We start from the raw sequence: 24,972 nt of genomic DNA, 5'->3' as shown, positions 1-24,972 counted from the left end.
TTATTCTAGATAATGTGTCTTTTGTTCTTGTTGACGACTACGGTGCTCTCGCCGCCGTTTATATTGTCATAGAGATAGATCATCGTTGACGAGGTGGCCGTAGATGACTAAGTTGACATTGACAATGTTTGTCATCGACGAGGCGCTCTTTGTGGCGATGCAGTCATAGACGAGGCTGCAGCAGACGATGCCATTGTAGTGTCATGTCCTTTAGGATAGTACCGTGATGTATGCCCCGTTTAGATACATTGTCCCATCCACACGACAATAACGGTTCTGAATAGGTGACCTTTTACCTAGTAGCTTGCTCCTGTCTCTTCGACACCAGGCTCTCATTATTTTATCATAATACCTGTACCTGACGCACCTAAACATGTCCTCAGGCACTGCATAATTATTCTATTTAAGGGTAACCACTTTTTTCATACTTGGCCAACAAGCCCACTGTGCATGATCGCATTTGTTTGGAAAAACATTTATGATTGTTTTCAAAACAGTTATGATTGTTTTTAAAACACATTGATTCTAGAAGAAACCCTAGAGTGAGACCACTCTCATATATAAGACCCTTATTCCTGCCTACAATTTAGAGGAGAATTCTTTCCACGTTGACACGGGGTCCTGCATGCTGAATCTTCGACACGCAGCAGTCTGACATCCCTTGCGGGGTGTCATCCTCGGAGCAGAGATGGGATCCTTCATTCTCTACGATCAGGTGAGGGTGTTGGTTCTTCCCTAGGGGTTTCTTGGCTACACACACATATATAGCTATACACGTACATGCTACACCTAAATATCCAGGCTAGGTACATGTAGTTAAATTATGCAGTGCGGACATTATAGGAGTATGCAAGTGCTATTGTCTTATCTGAACTGTATATGTTTATCTTCTTAGCGCTATAGTAGGAATGTACCTACTGTTTACTATATTGGTACTTGTGATTTCTTTCGTATGCTTCTGTCTCCTTATTGTCTAGGCAAATATGTTTTACACTAGACTGACGCAGGAATAATAAATACCTATTGAAACGTCCTAACCGCCATCTGTGTATTTTTTGTGAAGAAGTAAGCACAAGTGACTGAGTGAAAAGTAATGAACTGTTTTCCACAATCCCTGAGGAATCAGGGTTATCATGGTCAGTGGTAGCCAGAAACTACCTACACCACTATAATATACGGGGGGCAGTGGCACTGTAGAGGTAGCTGGTCTAACGGCTGACATATCCTGTGGGGGTGTCCGGAAGCAGTTTGTACACCAAGCCGTCAGTTTAGGTCATCCATAATGCGCAGGTCCCGGGGATTCCTAGGAACTACACAACAGTAGACGTGGTTATCGTAGACGACCATCATAGACGAGGCTGTCATAGCTGACCGTCATAGATGAGGCTGTCGTGGACGATGGACATAGATGCGGCTGTGGTAGACAACCATCACAGCCGAGTCTATCGTAAACGATCATCAAAGATGAGGCCATCGTAGACCACTGTCGTAGACAACCAACATAGATGAGGCTGTCGTAAAGGACCTTCATAGATGAGACCGGTGTAGACAAGTTAGTTGAGGCCATCGTAAATGATGCCATTCTAGATGAGGCCTTCATAGAGGAGGCAATCGTAGATGATGTAGAAGGCTGGCTCAGTTTATGGTGTACACCTAATGGTGAGGCACTGTGTACCGAGACCAGACAACCCATATTGATAGTAGTAGTGGTCCCTGATAACCAAAGCTCTCAAGGGGTAGCTGTGAAGATCAGCTAAGGCTTATTCAGGAGGGAGTAAAGTCAGTACATAACCACATAGTAAGTGAAGTTTACACATAAGTATTCGAAAAATACTTCTATATTTATTAAACACAACACTAAAACTACTTTGGTACATCTCCTTACCTGAGATATCAATACACATAAAAATATACTTTAAAACAGGTAAGTAAAGCATAGAAAACACACAAGCCCCTACGGGAGAGCCAAACCATATCCTAAGAAAATGGAATGTGACGTGAGTACCAAGCCAGGACTGATACCTAAAGATAAAGAAGGCAGTAGAAGCACGGAACCACCAACAGAAAGTAGTCAGGGCCCCAAAGGCTCCCGGGTGCAGAGGTGTTACACCGGGTCAAACGTCCATAGTATAACACTGGGAAAGTTGTGGTTGCTATTTAATGATTTCATGACCGTTCCCAAAGGACCCAGAGGGAACCAGTTAGATCATGGAAGGTTGGATAGACACTCCACCCATGGATACCCAGGGAATCAGGATACATACCTACACCAGGGATCCCAGGTGCGACGGTGCGAAGTGCTGTCAGAACTGTCTGTTGATGTCAATGGAGGATCTTGGAAGTCTGGCGGCTAAAGTGTATTGTGGACCAGGTCGGTGGGACACAATCATGGATTCTGGACAAGAAGTACCTGAAAGCAGAGGGGGCATTGTTTAAACTACCCAGAGATGTCCAGGAGGAGCAGGAGCACAATGTCATCCGTTGTCGGAGGTGCTTGCTTTAGCACGGAGCTCTTGATGTAGCAGCTGTGGAACCCAGGCAATGATGCAGAACACAGCAGCAGTCCACGAGCTGTCCCACGACGGTTGAAGACAGCAAGATGTTCAGTGGCCGGCAGGATCACCAGCAAGTCTTGGCAAAGACAACAGTTGTGTTGCAGGAAACAATGTTTGATGCAGACCAGCAAAGTCTGTGGGATTAACCCTGCAAGGGTTAGTCTGGATCAGCCCTCAGCAAGCAGGAGAGTCAGCAGGAATCAATGGAAACCCCAGGAAGACCCTCTGGCAGCAGGCACAGAGAATTGCAAGGAGGCCTCAGCAGCATACGGAAGATGGACAACCGCGTCGCAGGAGATGCAGGGAGGATGACACTCAGAGCTGTGCGATGCTAGAGGCAAGGGCTTCTTGGAGCTCAAAGATCTTCAGTCAGGAGCGTCGACAGGCCTTGATAATGGCAAACAAACGCGGTGCACAAGGATGTGGTTCAATTTGGCTGGAGGGGGATTACAATCTCCCAAGTTGTAGGGAAGACTGGTCAGGCCTGTGGAAGCCAACAACACCACCACCTGTGTTGCAGAGCCAGGAGGTGTCCATGGGGCAGGAGCAGCAGACCAGTCATTAATGTTGAGGTACCTGTGGATGTAGAGGAGACTCCTTCACTCCAAGGAAGATTCCTTCTTGCTTGGATGCATGCAGAGCCATGGGAGACCCGGGGTATGTACGATCACGGACTTGCAGAAAACTTGGAAGAGCACAGAGACGAAGTTGCAATAGGAATTTTCTTACAAGGAGCAGTCTTGTTTTTCTTCCTGGCTTGATCCAGCAGCAAAGTCCATTGTCCAGCAGCATAAGTGTATTCAGACAGGTCTTGACAAATCCTGACAGTGTAAAGGATACATTGAAGGAGCCACCCTCGGGGAGCCCCTAAGTAACACAAAAAGGGGGAAGGACGGGAAACATCCTTTACAACGCAACTTTTACCACGCAGCGCCTTTACGACGCAACTTTTACAACACAAACCATTACAACGCATTGCGCTTGGGGGCGCTCTAGGATAGGGAATAAGTTTAATTTACTGTCCAACACCTTCCCTAGTGTCCACGGAGACTGGAGTTGGAATAGTAAATTAAACTATTCACTATCCAGCACCCCAAAGCGCTATGCGTTGTAAAGATATGCGATGTAAAAACCACGTTGTAAAGGCATGCGATGTAAAAGTATGCGTTGTAACATCATACATCCGGGAAGGACACCTACTGCAGTGACCCACCTATCAGAGGGGGTCAGGGAAGCAACTCTGAAGACCTAACCAGTGAGTTGCTCCCAGGGGCCAAGATTCAAGATAGTAGAATCAAGCAGCCACCTGGAGGAGCTCTGGGCACATCCCAGGAGAGGAGCTGTCTTTTGTGTAGTTGTGCACCAAAGTAAGAGCTAAGGGCTCCTGTATTGGTGGAAACTGGTTTATGCAAGGAGAGCACCAAATGTGCCCTTCAAAGCAGTCTGGGGGCGCTCGAGAGAACCCCCAGCCCAGCCTAAGACACCAAATTCTAAAGGAGAGGTGGCTACACCTCTCCTCTACAGGAAATCCTTTGTTCTGCCTTCCCCTGCCCGAGTTAAGTTCAGCAGCAAGAGGACAGAACAGTGTCTGGGGTTGGCAGCAGGACTAGCTTGTACACATACCCTGCAAGGCTACACAGGTAGACATGGGCGTCGTCAAAGTAGCCCCCCAGTACATGGTATTATGCAACTAACACTAGAGTTGCATGATTCCAACATGTTTGATACCAAACATGATTGGGTTCGGTGAAGTCATTATGTAGTTTGACATCTCGTCTTTGCCAGTGTCCACTGCATACCTTAAAATGTCTTCTCCACACTTACAAAACCAGAGAATAGACTCCGGGGGTTGTAGGGGTGTCTCTGCTCATGCAGGGACACCCTCACATTTAGAACCATGCACCCTGCCTGTGGCCTGTAAGGCCTACCTAAGAGGCAACATAAGTTTTAAGTGCAGTGACCGGGATATAAGTAAAGCCTTATATCATTGGCGAAAGGTGAATGCACCATTTCACGCAGGCTGCAATGGCAGACCTGGAGCAGCCGCGATATCGCGGTACCGTGAGTAGCAAGCGGTCCTGAAAAATACTTCTCTCCCACTTGGTGCACGGCTGGGAGAGAGTTGGGGAGTGGGTGCCGTGAGTGAAGAGTGGTCCTGCAAGCACCCCCCCTCCTATTGGTGCACAGGAGCGACATTTCATACTACCCTTTCAGTGCATGGTGCCACAGCGTTTGAGAGCCCCTGCCAGTTCTGTCATTGCAGCAAACAAGCTGTGGAGAGACAGAGTGAGGAGGGGCGTGGTGGAGTGCAGCCCGGAGAGAGCAGCCTTGGGTGCTGTGAGAGGAGGTGAGCAGCTGTGGGCGCCGCAAGAAAGGGACAAAGTGCAGCCAAGTGAGTATTTCCAAAAGTCACTACAGCCTTACCTGCGTGGAAGAGGATCGAGGCACAAGAGGAGCACATTGCCAGCAGACCAACAACCGGGGAATACAGACACCGCTTCCATCAGGCGCGTCCGCCGCCCCGGGACTCCATATCCCGGCAGCCTTTGCGGCGGCGCGTTCCCTGACGCGGAATACGCGCCAGGAGGGGCTAGATAAACAGCAAGCCCTCGGTGGAGCGGGAGGACCCAAAAGTCACTACAGCCTTACCTGCGTGGAAGAGGATCGAGGCACAAGAGGAGCACATTGCCAGCAGACCAACAACCGGGGAATACAGACACCGCTTCCATCAGGCGCGTCCGCCGCCCCGGGACTCCATATCCCGGCAGCCTTTGCGGCGGCGCGTTCCCTGACGCGGAATACGCGCCAGGAGGGGCTAGATAAACAGCAAGCCCTCAGCCTCGTGGGATGCGAGCGGGACACCCGGGGCTTAAGCCCGGGCAAAGGGCGGGCCCTCTGTGGCCCTCAGAGGCCTGAGGAGCCTGGGCCATAACCCCTGCCTGATTTTCCTCAGCCTAAAATAACCATTTTCCACAGAAACTGTAAGTTGGAGACTTATTTAACACAAGTTTCACAAGATATAGGGTCGCTAGAGGTTATGCATTGTTAAGCCCTAAGTACACGCCCCTTATTACATCACTATTATTTACTAGGTCATTTTGTGATTAACATAGGCGTGCCATGAACTGCCGGGAAACCAGAAGCATGGCCGTAGCAGGAGCAAAAAAACTAACCGGGACTCTGGACGATTTTATTGTCCGCACTCATGCATTAATTGATGAGGGAATAATATTAATGGACAGGAGAGTATCCCAGGACCTAGCTGCGGCCAAGAGATCCTCGTTGGGCCTCATTGCTCAGGCACATACGCCCAAAACTGACTCCCGCCCTAATACTCACGCCTTAGTTCATTATACTGGGGTTACCGGGGAACTTGATGTTTCCATCTCACAACAGGACTTGGAAGCTACCCCTAATCTTAACCTTTTGACAGAGAGTGGATCACACAGAAATGAGCCAGATAATTCTCCTGCGGCAACTACCATAAATCAAAGGGGTTTGAAAGAAGGGGCAATCCCTAAACAGAAGGTTAATAAATCCACCACCCTTAAAGGGAAAAAAGCTCAAACTGCCCAAAATCAACACGCTATCACTGTAGACTCGGCAATTGTTAATAATAACCTGCCAGTCTGCACAAATGATACAGGGGGGGTGCATCCTACAAAAATTGGCTTACCTTTTAGTCTTCCAGATGATACCATTATTGACAACAGTCTGGAGGAAATTCTGGAGCTTAGTGGGGAAGTCACTAATCTAGCAATACTGAACCAAGATGGGAATGGATCAAGTACGGCTAATAATAATATCTTTAATACGCTAAAAACCCTACTTGAACCCATAGAGGCTAGATTACGTTGCCTGGAGACCATCTTGAAGAATATCCATAAGGGTATAAGTGCCCCAAGCTTTACCATGAATGCCAAGACACCTCATGCTGCGAATACAGCTAATAAGTCATCTTTGGCTGGTAAAAGTGTGACTGTGCCCAAAATTAATCCTCCTAAGAACCCTAGCAATACTCAAAACCGGGGAGGTACTAAAGCAAAGACCCCTGTTTCAAAACAACCTGAGAATACAACTAATACTAAACCAACCCCCCAAGTTACATCAAATGATCCCACTCCATCAATCTCAAATCTTGACCAGGCCCCAAGAGCTAAGGTAGCGGCTCGCAGAAATATCCATCTTCCACCAGACGCCTGTCCCTACGTAGTGATTCTTACTGGAGTCACTGAAATCTCACCATCGGAAGTAGAATCCCACCAGGCCCTCAAAAATAAGGTGTGTCACTGGCTCTCTAAAAACCATCCCCTACCGCCGAACATTCCTTGTAATATCTTAATGGTAGAGAGAACCCCATGGGTGGGAGGAAATAGAAAAAATCTACAAGGAGACTGTGTTGTGGTCACTTTTGAGAATACTCAGGTCGTAGAATATATATGTAGTGGAGCACCTAGATATCAAGCTAGCACTGTTACGGCTAGGCCCCTCTCTTATTTCTACCTACCGGGGATTCAAGCAGATAAAAGATGGAGCTGGCTAAGGGGTCCACAGGATCAAAAATCTAGACAGAGGTTTACCCCCCCATGGGAAGTGCAACCCTATGGATGGGAGGAGGGTGAAGATGTAGGATGGAACTTAGTTAGGAGAAGAAGAGGTAGACCGCTCCAAGGAGGTTGTGTCGTAGGGCCCCAAAATAGTCACCCACATCATTATCATCAGATTGCAAATGGGCAAGATAACTATTATAATTTCCCAATTGCTAACCGTTACGACTGTTTGTCAACCACGGACTGGGTTGACTGACAAATACAGGGTTTACTAAGGGGACAGCGGCGCCATACCTCCCCCACTCTTCTGCTAAAAGAGGATAGTATCGTGGACTTGCAGAAGTCAAACCTAACTCTATCTCCTGATAAGGGTCCTGTAGTCATTGAGGACAGGGGAGCGCATAACTCGCATAATTCCAATAAGCCAATTTGTAAAATCCTCACCTGGAATGTAGCGGGTATTACCGCTAAGGCTTCAGATTCTATCTGGCAGGGGTTTGTTAAACAACACGATATACTGGCTTTTCAAGAAACATGGGATACATCAACCTGTTTCTCATTGGATGGCTTTCATAGTTTTTCCACCCCAGCAGTATCGGGTGTGAGAGGGAGAGCCAAGGGTGGCCTACTCACACTGTTCTCATTGAATCTGGCTGGGACTTTTAAAAAAATAGAACCTGCTCCTATGAACACGTTAATAATTGAGTGGGCTATTTCGGACCATCAATCCTTTTTACTTATTAATTTTTATAATTCTAGGGATGGCTCTTTTGTGAATGAGCATCTGACTGCCCTGTCAGACTTTTTGTCAGTCTATAGACACGATTGCACTTCCGTCCCAGAGATGGTTATCCTGGGTGATTTTAATATTCACCCCTGTGAGGGGGATTGTTATAATGATAGATACGGAGGATCACCGGTTGAAGGGATTCCTCATTTTGAACATACTAAGGAGGGTGAGGGGCTTGAGAGCCTTCTTGCCAACTCAAATTTATTCGAACTAGGCCATGGCAAAAATGAGATTAGAGCGCCCACATTCATCGGGAGAGATGCAAATACCATCATTGACTACATCTTTGTATCATCGGGGGTGTTAGTAAAGGCACGGGAATACAGGGTTGTGACCACTACCTTTAGCGACCACAATCCTGTCCTACTGACTATGGATTTAGAGTGTTTCCGGAATGGGAGGGAGATAGGTGTGGCAGCCCCAAGAGATCTCTCATCTAAGGAGCAGGGTAGGAGGATAAAGTGGGAGAAGATTGTTCCCGAAAACTTCTTCCAAACATTAGCGCAGGAAACAGAGGCAAAGATGGCAGTCTGCTTAGATCCCACTTCCTTAGGGCCTGATGTTGTGGCCGCCTATGTTGAGATATGTTCAAGGATCTCCAAGAACTTGGAGTCCAGGAATGGCCCACAAGGCAATAAGAACATACACAAATGGTTCGATAAGGAATGCTCGAAAAAACACAGCGCCTTACTGAAAGCACTCAAACAGAGACCTAGAGATAGGACTCTAGTGGCAACCCTGCGAAAGGATTACAAATCCGCACTTGCCAAACGCAAGACACAAATCAAGGAGGAAGCTTGGGACAGTTTATTATCCGTAGATGTAATGAGAGACAGTAAAAAATTTTGGGCCATCGTTAATCAGTCTTTCTTCACCGAGGATGGGAAATCAGACATGGATTGTGTGATTGAAGACGAAAGATGGCTTAACCATTTTAAACAAATCTATGAAACCGAGGTTCCAATCCCCCCAGCTAGTGCCCCTTCGCGAAATATCATGATCATCGATTTTAACACTTCTGAGGTGGAAAGGGCGATTAAAGACACAAGTAAACATAAGGCCCCTGGACCTGACGGGGTACCTGCCGATCTTTACATTCAGTATCCGCAATTTTGGTCCAAAATACTGACCAACGTCTTTAATGCGATACCTTCGGCAGGCTTCCCGTCCTCCTGGTCCACCTCCATAATTGTCCCGATTTTTAAGAAGGGGAACAGGGGGGACCCTGCTTGCTACAGGCCAATCTCCTTGTTGGACTCTGCTGTTAAAATCTTGGGCAGAGTCATTCTACAAAGACTCGGGGATTGGCTTGAGGGAAGTGGGGTTCTCTCTGACCTTCAGTAAGGTTTTAGAGCACACAGGGGGACCATGAACCAATGTTTAAACCTTCACCTCATTATTAGTAAATACACTGTGGTGAAGGAGGGGTTTTTATATTTAGGATTTATGGACTTATCCTCCGCTTTTGATTTGGTTAATCGCTCTAAACTTTGGCTTATTTTGCGGGATTTGGGTTTGGACACTACCTTGGTGAATTTTTTACATGATCTCCATCAGAATTTGCTCGCTTCTGTTAGGGTAACAAGGGAAGGCAGGTGTACCGAAAAATTTAGATCAGGGAGAGGGGTCAGACAAGGCTGTATTCTGGCCCCTCTTCTATTTACACTCTACATTAATTCCCTTGGTAAATCATTAAATTTAGCCACCTTGGACGTCCCGCGTATGGGAGGGTCACCCATTCCGGTCCTCCTGTACGCGGACGACGCCGTCCTACTAGCACGTACAGGCACGGGCTTACAAAGACTGCTAGACCATTTTGGATCTTTTATGGAAGCTCTGGATTTAAAGATCAACATATCAAAATCCCATGTCATGGTAACTGGCTCACGCAGGAAAAGAATGAAGATTAAAACTTTTAGATGCAACGAAACACCAATCTCCAGGGTACCTTTCTTTTGCTATTTAGGCATCACTTTTGACGAAAGAGGATCCTGGGGACCTCAGCTAAAACTGAAGGGCAACGGAGTTGCAAGATCTACTACAGGCCTTATGAACTTTTCTAAAAGACTAGGTTCTAGACCCATGGAGGCCATGATCCGCATCTATAAATCCAAATGCCTAGCAATCGCATCCTATGGGGCTGATATTTGGGGCTATATTTCATCTCCAGGCATCCAAATTATAGAAAATAATTTTATACGAGCTTTGTTGTCACTCCCAAAGTCATCTCCTACATACTCAATTCATAGTGAAGTGGGTTTGGGACATATTACCGACCTTCTAAAAATGTCCCCCCTGCTATGCTGGGTCAAAACCTGGACAAATGAGGAGATCACGTTGAACCACCTCATACTCAAAGACTGTATGGCCTTAGATAAAGCGGACAGTATTCCCTGGCTTGCGTATGTTAGAGCGGCATGCGTGAAGCTGGGGTGTCCGGATATGTACTCTTTACCACAGGGCCTCAAGAAAGAGGATGTAGGGTGGGTCAAGTTGCATCTCCGGAATCTGTTGGAGTTAGAAAGGGAGGAGGTTGAACTTAATAAACCAATGGTGAGAACAATATATCAACTATCTATCTCCCCAGTCATGGAACCCTACCTAAAATACGTGACTAAACCATACCATCGTTTTCTTCTATTGAGATTTAGGTTCAACCTCATTCATTTAGTGCTTGGTACCCATATAAAGTGGGGGACCTTAGAAAACACCCCACCTTGTACATGTGACAGCTTTTCAATACAGGATACGCTTCACTTTGTGATGTTTTGCGAACACTATCTGGCGCCCCGAAAATTTTTTTTATATCCAATCCTGCAGGAACTCAATTTTGTCCAGGTGAGGCCTGCACTTTTACACTTGCAAATGCTTAACTCTGTGCAGGTCACATATGGTGTAGCCAGTTTTTTGGTAGCGGCAGCTCGATTAAATAAAATAAGAGTTACCCAGACAAATACACAACTAGGTTGATATTTTGTCAACTTTGTTCTGGGAAACTGCACCAAGATTAGTGGGATACAGAGGTGCCTGTTTTTCTTGGACCTTATTTTGTATTGTATCTATTCTTTGTATCAAAACCTTTTAAATTGTTTTAGGAATGAACTTAGGAACTGCAATCAGGTGTACATTTGTTTAATTGTAAATTTTTCAATGTATGGATATTTTACAATGAATTGTGTATTGCTTTTATGGTTTTAACTAACCGAATAAAGATATTTGACTGACTGACTGGCAGACCTGGATTTGCATGGGTTGCCATGGGTGGCACAATATATTCTGCAGCCCAAGGGAAAACTCTGTGGTACCAATGCCCTGGGTACCTCAGTACCACATATTAGGGACTTACAGGGGTACACCAGTATACCAATTGTGGGGTGTACAAAGTATTTACCAGCAAATTGAGTACAGAGAGCACAGACACTGGGGTCATGATTAGCAGGGTCCCAGTGTATTACAGTCAAAACACACTGACACCCAGCAAAAGTGGGGGTAACTATGCCAGAAAGATCCTACTTTCCTACAGATGAGACCATTCGTTGATAAGGCCATTCATAGATGGGGCCATTCGTAGACAAGGCCATTAATAGATGAGGCCATCATTGACTAGGTCATCATAGACGAGGCCATCGTAGACGAGGCAGTAATAGTCTAATAGTCGACATGTTTGTGGTCGTCGACGTTGTCATCGTAATTGTTGTTAACGATGATTTTGTCAGCGTTTTTTCCATAGACGCCTTATTGTCAGTTATGAGGATTTCCCTGATGTAGTGTCAGGGCTGAAGAGGGAGTTGTATAGTCTGCCTCTGAGGTAGTTTTTCCAATTTTCTCTCTCAGGGAGAAGTGCTTTATGAAGACTCATGTTCATGGTAAGTTTTTTATGGTGTTTCTGCGCGCCTTCTGGAGACCCTTAGCGCAACCTCTCTGTTTGACCTCTCCTGTTAGGTAAAGAAATCCTTACTGTCCTCATCAGAAGGGACAGATTTAAATTTCTCTTCTCCCAATGATAGCCTCATCTCTCTGAACATGAGAGTTATTAAGGAAAAGGTTAGACATATTTTGTAGTCCTTTATCTTGTTTTCTGCTATTTGACATCTTAGTGCCAGGGTTAGAGAAATGAAACATGAACTATAATCTTGGATGATCCAAAAAGAACTAATAGCTGAAGAAAATGAGCAGAGCTCAGGGAGACCCTGTTCACACTACATGTGGTAGAAAATCTGTGGGATTCAGCCTCTGTTGGGAGTGTTCTAGAGGGTGCTGTCGCCTGATTGGTTATAGTTCAAGTTTGGTCCTTTTTAAAAAAGGACTTAGGCTATTAAAACTAACTTTTTCATTGCTAGGTATAGTGATACATACTGCTTTATTATGATACTGTGGGACTCCCACTTCGACGACGGGGAATGATTCAAGCATGTGAATCTATGAAAAATCCAATACTGGAGAAACTAAGCTATTTTGTAGTCGCAAACCCTGTGGTTTAAAAACAAAATCAAAAGCTTTGGAATCACAAAATATCTTTTTTGTATGTATGAAGCACATTTTGCAAGTGGGAAATACATTTCTGATTTGCAAAATGCTTTTACCGACCCATTGCCCATTGCAAATAGGAAGGGGCGTTAGAGAAATACAGACTGCCCTGAATTTTTTTTTCCTGTTTGGGAATGAATACATTGGGGTGGTTTCCTGCTAATCATTGCAGGTCACCATCCCTCTGTATGATGAAAATAACAGCGGGTCGCAAATAGCCACCTGCCTAATTAAGGGGGGAGAGGAGGGTACAGCTATAGGGTCTTTCAAAGACTGCCTGTAGGTAAGACTGGAAAGGGCGAGCAAAGAAATGAGATATCTTCCTCGGATTTCATTGGAAAAAAAAACTGAGATTAGTGGTACAAAATAAAATATAACAACAAGCTCTAATCTTATTAGTCTTAAAGAAAGCGCCAGGAAACACTGAGGATTACTATTACTGATTATGTGTATGAAACGGGGGGCCTCATTTATGAAAAGTGACGCATCGCGGCGAGAAAACAGCGATGCGTAACTTTTCATTGCGCCCTCCTTGCGACACCAATGATGCGTCATATTTACAGTATGGCGCATCATGTCGCAAGGAGTTACAGATACGTCAGTATATATGACGTATCTGTAGGCGCAAAAATGACGCATTGCTGGAGTGTGTCATAAAAGTGACGCAACTCCAGCAATGGGTCATTACACATGGGCAAGTCCCATGTGAAATGTGCCTGCCTCAGTCTTACGCCAGGTGTAAGATATTGACGCATTTGCGTCCTAGAAGTGGCGCAGTGAAATCTTATAGATTTCACTGCGTCACTTCTACAATCCTTTCTTGCATCGGAAAGCCCACCCTGCATACATTATACCTGGCGCAGGTATAATGTGGCGCAGGGGTTTACAAAGTGACGCATCTACCTAGATGCGTCACTTTGTAAATATGGTGCAACAAGGCTAATTTTTTACGTCGCTGGTGCGTCATAAAAAGAGATGCACCGGCGATGCAAAAGTGACGCATGGGCTCATAAATAAGCCCCAAGGTTATTAATTGAGGGGGTAAGTACCACTCAGGTTATATTCACAATCCTTGTCAGGGTGTAGCACTACAGTCACTAAATAAACCTGAACTCAACCCCCTGGTAGTAGTGGCCTGTGCAGAAAGGCTTAATTTAGAGGCACTGTGTAAAGTATTCATACAGTACCAAAACAGTAATAGTTGCACTATAAAATGATAAAAATCCCAAAGTAAATTAGAAAAATAGACTCAAATTTAATAAACAAAATTACACCAAAATGACAAAAATTCAAAGCAGGTATCCGGCGATATACATTTTTATAGTTCTATGTAGAACCAGCACAAAAAAGCACAAGCTGCCAAAGATAGTAGTCTCAGTAGAACAGGACTTAAGACACAATTTGACACTCTCTACGACGGGGCGTGGATCTGATACACCAACCAGGCTCCTCTTGGGCAAAAGATTTTACCTTCTAACTTTAGTCCTTTAAGTTCACAACCACAGGAGTACGCTTTAAAGGTCACAGGACTTTAGGGGAGTCACTTAAAGACTAGCAGGGTGGTAGGTAGAGCCCATTCCAGGTCCAAATACAGGAAAGCCTCTTGAGGCTTGTGGTATCCTTGTACCTTGAACAGGAGCTCAGCCATATGAGTGAGAGAGAGAGTGGGTTCAATCCTAAAGGGCTCTTCTCAGGTCTCAGGCAGCAGGTTCAGACCTTCTCAGGTCCAAGAGTGTTCTGAAGTGGATGTCGGCAGACCCACAATTATGCCTAAGTAAGGAAACAGGATTTAGTGCAGGATCCCCCAACCCCCCACACTTTTTGCCCCATTTGGACTATTAGCTGCTTTTTTTTTTACTTTGAAAGTGCACTGATGCCAGCTGTCCAGACCTCAGTGCTCTCACCCATTACGCAAGGACTGACTTACTTATAAGTCCCTAGAATATGGTTCCCAGGTACCTAGGGCATGGAAGACAGAGTGTTCACCCAGGGCTGCAGCACTAAAATGGACCCCAGCCTGCTACTGCAGACTGACAGGGCAGTCTGTGGCACTGCTAGTTCAACTTGGCCATTACACCTAAAGGCAAGTCCACCACTTCCCTTAAGGATATATATAAGTATCCCTTAACGAAGGCCTATGAAGCACTATGGCAGGGAGCTATATACACTTAAGTAAGACGTATCATTTTAAATATTTTTGGCAGCAAAACTTCTAAATTGTCATTATGCTGTGGAAAGGTTAGGTGCCCCATTGGATTATACAGGGTTAATCTGTTGACACCCCAACAAATATAACTCCTGAATGGAATCACCTAACAGGGTGTAGCACTTGAAGAATGACAAGGAGAGGTATAGAGGCTAAACGGCAAACTTTACTGTTCCACAAGTTTACAGCATGCGGTCTCTATTGTCGGCTGTTCTGTCCTTGGGTGTGGGGAGCTTTGACCTTCCGTGTCCAACGCAAGGGCTGGTCCCTCAGGAGAAAACAGAGAGAGACTCTTTAGGACAAACTGTCCATGAGTTAGTGAATTTTGAGGGGAAAGGAGTGGGGGTTGACAAAATATAACACCACCCGGTTCCCGGTTTCACTACCACCAGTGTCGCGCCTGGTTTAAAAGTATTACGTCGACTTCTGAAAAAAGAAACCATGTGCGCTGCTCCTGTTCTGCAAAGTGCCTTCAACGCCTTCCCTTCTCCAATTCAAATGGCCTAGCGTCTGAACCCCCCCTTATAGAGCAACCCCATGAGGCGTTCACGTACCTCAGTGAGCCAGGCTCTGCCAGGAACGCGACTGGGTCTCTTGTGTTGTCGGTTTGGGTCCGGCTCACTTCTTGTTACTTGGGGCCGAAGACTCGGTCCGACGTCCCAAGCTGAAGTCTTCCCTCCTGGGTCCGTGGTGGTTACCTCCTTCCTCCTATGGATCTCTGGGTTGGCCGTGTTGCGGAAGTTCGAGCTCCTCGAGTCGTCTGTGCTGGGATAATTAAGTGCACTCGGGATCCGTATTCCTCCTGATGGAAGCCGGATACGTAGTCCTTTGCAGGGTTGTCAGGGCTTTCGATTTGCCCATGTGATACTGTCACATGGGAAGGCTTGTATTTCAGAAAGTCGAGTCGATTAAAGGCATCGTCCAGTTCACCCACAGGCGCATCTATGGGAGACTGAAAATAGAGGAGAGGAGAGACGTAAGGGGGGGAAACACATCCTCACTCTCCTCCTCACCCTGGACCTGACCAGGCAAGTTTTGACACAGGGTCAAGAAAGGTGTCTAACATTTGGGACATTAAATCCGACAGCATGCCCAGGTCAAATTTAAAGTTACTATTAAAGTTAAGCAACTTTTAGAAGTTTGTCACTCTGTACTCCAGCTAATCCCGTAGCCTCAGAAAGGCACTGAAACAGACAGGTTTCTGACTGCCTAGAGAGACCTGTAAATGACTCCCAGGCCCGGAAACAAAGGCAATTGCAGGAGAGCGAGGTGTAACCTCCTCTCCCAGGATGGCCACTCAGGGTGTTAGCCCAAAAGGCAGGCTTCTAACCTGAAGCCGCCTTTGAAGGAAGGGTTGTGACAACATCCCTGAGTAGGATGCCTTTTGTTCTTGCAGACAATTCAGCTGAAAAAGCCCAAGTCTCATCTCTGGTAGCCACCGAAGAAATTTTGCTGCTACCACATGCCAGGCAACCCAAAGGACAATTCGGAAATTGCCAAAAGGTTCACCCATATCTGCTGGACCCGTGGGTGTTTGCGACTGGATTTGTCACCCAAGAGGGACACCATCTTCCAACATAGATTTGCACTGTGACCGCTGTGTTGCAAAATCGCAAGGTCTGCATTGGCAGCCCATTGAACCCTGCACAGAGGACAAGATCCCGGGACATAGTCACCCTCACTCCCCTATGGACCAACGACTCGACCGGACCTCACCCCCAGTGACCACGCAGCTTCAGGAGCATCCTTTGCCTGCATCGAATCACTGACAGAATATCGACTACAGAAATATCTACGTCAAAAATATCTGAGGCGACATATCGATGTCAACCATATGGAAGTCCTATCTACATTATGGTAAGTACAAAAATATTTGGGAAAACAATATCTGGAAAAATATTGTTTCTTTAAATTGTTTAAAAAATAATGTAAAATAAAGTAAATAATACATATAATTAAAAGAAACATAGTTGAAAATATTTTACAATGTTTAAAATGATAACTAATACATATAATTTAAAAATAAATTAAACATATACATATAAAATGTAATATATACACTTACTTAATAATATTTATAAATAATTATTGTAATAACTTATAAATTGTTAAAAAACATTTTATAAATTATAAATACATACATACACATACAACAATAATATAAATAAAAATATAAAAAATATATAACAAATAAAAAAATTTTTTAAAATAAATTATACACTATATTAACTAAAACAGTAAATATTGGATAGCTTAGGGGTAAAAATTACTATTCCCACTCCAGAGAGTGCAAAAGTAGGGCAAGTCTTGGATAGCATAGGGGGAAAATTATATTCCAACTCCAGAGAGTGCAACAGTAGGGCAAGTGTTGGATAGCGTAGGGGTAACAATTACTATTTCCACTCCAGAGAGTGCAAAATTAGGGAAAGTGTTGGATAGCGAAGGGGTAAAAATTACTATTCTCACTCCAGAGAGTGCAAAAGTAGGGAAAGTGTTGGATAGCGTAGGGGTTAAAATTACTATTCCCACTCCAGAGTGTGCAACAGTAGGGAAAGTGTTGGATAGTGTAGGGGTATAAATTACTATTCCAACTCCAGAGAGTGCAACAGTAGGGAAAGTGTTGGATAGCGTAGGGGTAAAAATTACAATTCCAACTCCAGAGAGTACAACAGTAGGGAAAGTGTTGGATAGCGTAGGGGTAAACATTTCTATTCCCACTCCAGAGATTGCAACAGTAGGGAAAGTGTTGGTTGGCGTAGGGGTAAAAATTACTATTCCCACTCCAGAGAGTACAACAGTAGGGAAAGTGTTGGATAGTGTAGGGGTAAAAATTACTATTCCCACTCCAGAGAGTGCAACAGTAGGGAAAGTGTTGGATAGCGTAGGGGTAAAAATTACTATTCCCACTCCAGAGAGTGCAACAGTAGGGAAAGTGTTGAATAGCTTAGGGGTAAAAATTACTATTCCAACTCCAGAGAGTGCAACAGTAGGGAAAGTGTTGGATAGCGTAGGGGTAACAATTACTATTCCAACTCCAGAGAGTGCAACAGTAGGGAAAGTGTTGGATAGCGTAGGGGTAAAAATGTCTATTCCCACTACAGAGATTGCAACAGTAGGGAAAGTGTTGGTTGGCGTAGGGGTAAAAATTACTATTTCCACTCCAGAGAGAGCAACAGTAGGGAAGGTATTGGATAGGGTAGGGGTAAAAATTACTAATCCCACTCCAGTGAGTGCAACAGTAGGGAAAGTGTTGGATAGCGTAGAAGTAAAAAGTACTATTCCCACTCCAGTGAGTGCTACAGTAAGGAAATTGTTGGATAGCATAGGGGTAAAAATAACATACACATATTTAAAAAACATTTTTCAAACAAATGATGTAATTATTAAATAACAATGAATTATCAATACCAATACCTAATTATTAAAAAATAATTACCAAATAATAATTAATTAACAATTAAAGTAATGATAAATACCAATAAATAATAATCAAAAATTAATTACCAAATAAAATTGATTAACAATAAATTCATTTTCAATACCAAAAACAATACTTATTAAAACATATTTACCAATTAATAATTAACAATACATTATTGATAAATACCAATAATTAATTAATAGTAAAAATCCATTACCAATTAATAATTAATGAACAAGAAATTAATTTTCAAAACCAAAAACTATTCATTATTTAAAGTTGATTCCCAATTAATAATTAATTTTCAATAAATTAGTTATCACTAACCAACAATAAAAGTAATAATTACTTAATTAGAATTAAATTACTTCCCACCCTATTCCCCAATAAACTCACAACACACTCCCATAATAATTAATACACCTAATATAATTACCAATTAATCAATTAATAGAATTAATCACAAATTAATAAAAATTAATTACCAATTAATAATTATTCAACAATAAATTAATTATCAATACCAATAAATAAAAATAAATAATTACTTAATTGCAATTAAATTACTTCCCACCCTATTCCCCTATAACCCCACAACCCGGTACAGAACTAAAATGCAAAATTTACATTAAAATAATTACTAATTCCTCCATTTTTAAAATACATTTACTATAATTAAATTACTTCCCACCCTATTCCCCTACAAACCCACAACCAGCTACAGAACTAAAACGCATAATTTACTTTAAAAAGCCATTACTAACTTCTAGAAATGTTATACATATATTCAAAAACCATTAAAATACTTAACAAAAAATATAAACACAAACATATAAAATACATAATAAAATACATAACACTAATATAAATATTGATATTAGTAACATTGATATTTTAGCTATCGATATTACTAACTTCGATATTAACAAAAACAATATTTCTTACCTTCAGGTCGATATTCTGGTCGTCAATATTCTTGATTTTCGATATTCTGTCCCTACGATATTTACAACTCGATACAACTATAGGTCGATATTTAAAACTCGATATTTAGACTGCGCACCACCTGCATCCCTCAGCATCAGGATCACTCCACTGAAGTCTAGGGTGGTCATCCTGTAAAGTTGATAACTTGCTTCCAAAATGCTTTGGGGCCAAGTAATTGTCTAATGTATCCTTTCTGGTCACTAGACCTTATCCCTGCTGGATTTGGCCACCCAAGTCAGGTTGGCATACTTGCATCAACTATTCCAAACATTTCAAAAGTTTACCTTTGCCAGTGCTTGTTTCAGTTGCATTTAAAAGTGATAAAAAGTTATAAAATCTGTATCTCCAGAACCCTCAGGTGGATTTTAATGATCAAGGTCTCTAAAAATTCATAAAAATACCTTCTAGTTCTATACATTGTTGTTGCGGTCCTGCATGTACAATTAGGATGCGCCCTCCACATTGGCGGGCGTATTCCGCAGTTTTTTGCATTGCGGCGGGAGGTGCTGTCAGCAGCACCCGCCGCAATGCAAAAAAGGCATCTGTGCATTTGCATGCACAACGTGGCAGGCACCGTGCGGTGCCGGCCACGTCGTCCATGCAAATGCAGGGGGTACCAGAGTGCCCCCCCACCCCCCAACATCCCGGGGCCCGCAACGGGCCCCCAACTGAGGAATACGCATACGCCGCCACAGAAAGGCTGCTTCCCGCTAACATTGTAATATGGATGGCAGTGTCTAGCAGACACCGCCACCATATTCAACCCTTTTCGAGTCGACCGGGCGGAAAAGCGGAAGTCGTCTTCTCGTCCGCCGCTATACCCCCCGCCATCATAATATGGATGGGGAGAAACGGGAGGCGGGCGGGGAATGATGTCGGGAGGATCGCCACCGCCAGAATGGTGGTGGCGATCTGCCCAAAATCATATTAGACCCCTAAATTCCTTTGCCAAGCCTTACTGCTCGCAGCCACAGCGACTCAGGGTTGAGCTTAAGGTTAAGTAAGCAATATTAACTGGACCCAAGAAAGTGTCTAAGTGTACTCCACAATAAGGCCACACAGCCATATCATATCCTACACCTAGATCCTCACACCCTGGTATAAGCTAGTGTGTGGTAAGTACACCTAGGGGCGCCCTAACCATTGGTATAAACTTTCCTGGGTTAATCTTATACACTTAGGGCATTTTCATGATAGCTGAAGTCTTTGTGCACACTAAACCTTGGCTATGTGATTGGGCAATGTACTATGGTAATGTTAATTTACTCCTGCATCTAACACTAAGAATTCAGTTTTAGGCAGTCCCTGTACCCTCAAACAAATTAAGAGACAGAGGTCTGAAAGAAAAAACCTTTCATCAACCAGACCGTGGATATATACAAATTGTTCTGGAATTCTGTTTCCCTCCTTTGAAGTGTGCCCCAAATGTCATATGAAAAACCGTAGAAAAAAGTTCAAGCAGGCCTCGACACTCCAGCAGGATCTGAGACTCCGATGTCAACAAGAGGCTCACGGCTAAGGAGGCCACTCTGGCTGAGACAATTGAAGGGTGCCTGCCTGGGTGTTAGCTAAATAGACTTGTGACAGGGTAGGGCTCTTTAAAGTTAATAAAGTCCTTGCACTCAGCCCACAGGTCATTCTGTCAAGGGCACAAAAACACCTCCCCCCACCCTATCCTTGGAGCAAGTACACACCATTTTCACACTTACTAAAATTATATTTGCTGGCTGTCAAGATGGACAGCAATACAAAGATTTAGCTTCGAGGGACTTTGGGCAGGGCAAAAGTAACTCTCTAAAAGTCATCTTTCCAAAATATTTATTACACATCCAACATCACCAGTAAATTGGGCTTGAATAAACATTTCAAACAGTAAAAACATTAAACTTGTAGGCTTTCTAGGTGGAGATACTATTTATCAAACATAATATTGTATCCCAATGCCTTCTTATGGAACAGCCAACCCTGCTACAGTGAAAATAGCTTTTAGGGATTTTTTAATGTAAAGACATGTTTAACATTAAGGGGCCGATTCCGGTTCGGGAAAATGCCTTCCGAATAGCCGTACGGAGCTTTTTTCCCGTATGATTCGTATGTAGAACCGTATGTACAAAGTAGTATGATGTGTACCCAAAGCAGTTCTCCGTACGAATTGTACCGAATACCGTACAACTCACTGATCCGTACGAATCGCAATCGGAACGCGCAGTACGCGATGTCCGTACGGATCGAAGCTGCATTTTCTGACCCATCAAGTACGAATCGTATCGACAACACTCCGTACGACTCTTTTTCTACGGGAGCTTAAAACGTCCGTAAAAGCAGATTTTGCCTCGAAATGCGTACAAAACGCACCCCCCTGGGTATGGTGCATACACCCCATGATTGCAGGGGTACGGTGCGTCGAGGTACAGTGCGTACACCCCTGGATTTCAGGGGTACGGTGCATATGTCTCCGTGCGTACCCCCCAATGATGTAGGTGTACGGACCGTAGGGGTACGTTCGTACACCCCAAGGTCGTAGGTGTACGGTGCGTACACCCAGTGCGTGCACCCCTTGAGTTTAGGGGTACGTGTGTATGTGAATGTGTGGCTCTCCGTACGAATTGCCTATAAGCGACTTGTTCCGTACGAATCGCGTATTCATTACCCGGTCTGGATCGTACTTGGCGGGTCGTACGGCATGTTTACGAATCGTATGGTTCACTGTGAGAGTCTAAGTCGTATGAATTTAGCCTTGTTTTTCGTACGGTTCGCACGGATTCGGACGTATTTCTAACCTACTTATCGTAGTACGCGATTCGGATGGATTTGTACGATTCGTACGGAAACGGCTACAAATACGAATCGTCGTACGGATTCGTTTCCCGAATCGGAATCGACCCCTAAATGTTTACATGCTCTACTTTTAAATAACATGAACCCTGCTTTATGGGCATTAAGGCCTACTCAGGGGTGACTTGCTATAATTTAAAAGGAAGGTTTGGGTCTGTTAAAAGGGGTTCTTTTGACAGGTTGAATTTTCAGTTTTAAAACTGCACAACCAGGCTACAATGGTAGACATGGGAACGTGCTTTACAGTTTCACTGCAATAGATGGCACAATGAGCACTGCAGTCCACTTGAAGCATTACATTTACAGGCCATGGGTACACTCAGTCCCATATACTAGGGACGTATGACTAAATTAAGTATACACATTTCACAATGTTGAAAGAAGGAGCACAAGCATTTTACCACAAGCACTAAAGTGCCCAGAATTCTATAGGCAGATTAAATAGGGTTGAGCTAAAAGGCAAAAAAATCTGGGGTGAACCTACAGAAAGGGCAGTTTGCTAAGAATATGATATTAAATACTGCAAACATCACATTCAAAGTCTGGCTTCCTCACTGTAAGAAAATGGCTCAACTCTCGGCAGCCAGATTCCTCCTCAATCACCCACACAGAAATTACATCACACCACACCTCAGAGAAACACAAATGTGTTAATTTCAAACTCTTCACACACATTCACAGGACTACACAACTTAGGACGCCCCTACCTGAACAGTTGCATCTCCTTTCACCAACCACCCAGACACCCTTGCTTCACAGAACTCCTATTCACTCATATCCCATGCATACAAGGAACAAGATCAGGAAAATGGGTGCTCACTTACATAGCGCCTAAAGCTTGTAACAAACTCCCACTCCACATCAGAGCCTTTTCCTCTCCTTGAATTCCACAAGAAACACAATACCAGGTTTTTCAATAAATCAACCTACCATATGCAGTACTTGGCACACGCTCCTGCTCAGCACCAGGATACCCTTGAGGATGATAGTGTGCTTTACAAATACACATAACATATCTTCTGAATTTCATAGGCGCATGTATACCTGCACCCAAAAGTCCAACACAAGTAATCACTGCTTCATTATTGATTATGGTGGGATTTCCAGCTGGCCATTGTCTCTTTCAGCCGACAGACACTCTGTGCAACATACAGATATTTTTGGGTGTAGATACAGGTTGTCTGCAAAAAATGATACAAAATGGCTGCACCCCAAGAAGAAAAAACACGCACTGTGAAAACCTAATACGTCGAACCTATGAGAGCTATTGGCATTGGCAAAATTTGTGGACTTTCTGTACAGCAACACGAAAATATTGTTTTTTTTTTATAAGCACGGATGACACAGCTAGCGCTAATGTGCTTTTCAAAACGTATTAGCGCTAGCCATGTCATTGCACTTTTAAAAATTATTTTTAGAAGTATACTCTCCCATTCCCTCTTGCCTGCCTTTTCCACCACCCGGGTTCTTCTCTCCTGCTTACCTTCCCTCCATCTTGCCTCATCTTCTCAGAGGAGTGGGTTAGGGAACGAGGCAAGATGGAAGGAGGACGGGTGAGAACGTGGGTTGGGGAATGCGTCAACCCGGAGGGAAGACTAGAGCGAAGGATGGAGGGAAGGATGCAGGCGAGAGGAGATGGAACGGAACACTGACGACAGAGGGTGGGATTGAATGGCTGGAGCAAGCACACAGACAATGAAGGGTGGGTGGAAGGGGCTGGGGCAAGCACACAGACAACAGAAAGTGGGCAAGAGGGGGGCTTGGGCCAGCGGACAGATAACAGAGGGTTGGCTTGGGAAGAATACGGACACTGGAGGGTGGGCAGTAAGCAAATGGGAAGGATCATGGAGGGTGGAGAACTACAAGAGTAAGACACCTGGAAATCATATGCACCCTCATTTTTTTTTCCAACCAGATTTTATTGTTTTTTTATGACATAATTGATAAACATACACACAGTTCACTGTTCATGTCGTATCCAGCACGTGTTGCACGTATTACACACAATCATCACTCTCTGGCATGCTTAACGTAACATTCCCGTATAAAAAAACATCCCCCTTCGCCCCTTGAGTTGTGCTTGAGTGGATATTTGCAATCCCTGCGTGTTATTGGGTTCCTGTGGGTTGGGCTCCCAGTCTCAGTGTGTGTTGCAGTGTTAGCCAGAGTCAAATTAGGCGTTCTCCTCATCCGCTCCCTTGTTCTAGTTCCGCTGGCTGCGGAATGCTTGCCCCACTACCATTATCCGGCCTGCTGGCTCGCTCACCAGTCCTTCCACGCTCTGGCCCTGTCTATTTTACCTATCCCCCTGCTGGCTTCCCTGAGCAATAACCTGCCTTCTGCTCCTGCCCATTTCTCTCTTTTAGCCAGCACATAGGCCAGGTCCTGGAACTTCCCAGTCATCCTATTCTTGGCCGTATGGGGGAACCACCCTAACAGGAAGTGTTCTGGAGTGCGCGGGAGCTCCTTATCTATGAGATCGCCTACTACTTGCCCTACCTCCTCCCAGAAGGGTTGTATCGTGGGGCAGCCCCAGAACATGTGGATTATGTATGCCTCTCTCTATCCGCATAGTGGACACGCTGCCATGTCTGTGCCCAAGTATCTCCTGATTCGAGACGAGGTGAGGTACGCTCTATACACTACATAAAAAATAATTAATTTTAAATGCGCATTCCTGGATGCCTTTAGGGTTCGCTCTAGAATCTTATCCCACTCCACCTCTGGTATCTGCTTACTGAGGTCTTCCTCCCATTGTGATCGCAAGCACTCTAGCGGCTGTTGCATGTCTTGCCTCATAGCCTTGTAGATGCAAGACACACCATGCCAGTGCCCACGGCTCCGTACCTTCCACCCCCCAATGGCGTCCAATCCTACTAGTGAGGGGCCCATGTTTCAGGAAGTGGCCTCCCGACAAGCTGTGTGCGGCTTGTAGCTCGTCAAATGGTAGTAGTGTGGAATCTAGGTACAGGTGCCCCATCGCTTTCAGTCCTGACTTTACCCAGGCCTCTAGCTCTGCCCAGCACTCTCCCTGTGGCAGATAGCGCAGCAATGTGATGGTTATATCTGGGGAATAGGGGGTCTTGACCCCTACTCGTCTC

At 44.5% G+C, this 24,972-nt stretch overlaps 2 protein-coding genes across 2 annotated transcripts in view; one reads left to right on the top strand and one right to left on the bottom strand.

Moving 5' to 3' along the window:
* The window catches only part of LOC144798592 (uncharacterized), a 352,559-nt gene that overhangs the window by 200,326 nt on the left and 127,261 nt on the right, over positions 1-24,972 (bottom strand). The gene's annotated exons all lie outside the window — the stretch shown is intronic.
* Positions 1-24,972, top strand: part of LOC144798618 (hepatocyte nuclear factor 6-like) — a 125,575-nt gene that overhangs the window by 84,454 nt on the left and 16,149 nt on the right. The window lies entirely within an intron of this gene.

Source organism: Lissotriton helveticus, chromosome 12 (assembly GCF_964261635.1).
Source record: "Lissotriton helveticus chromosome 12, aLisHel1.1, whole genome shotgun sequence".
Lineage (NCBI taxonomy): Eukaryota > Metazoa > Chordata > Amphibia > Caudata > Salamandridae > Lissotriton > Lissotriton helveticus.
Note: the sequence above shows the minus strand (reverse complement) of the source record. Positions and strands in the feature narration are given on the sequence as shown.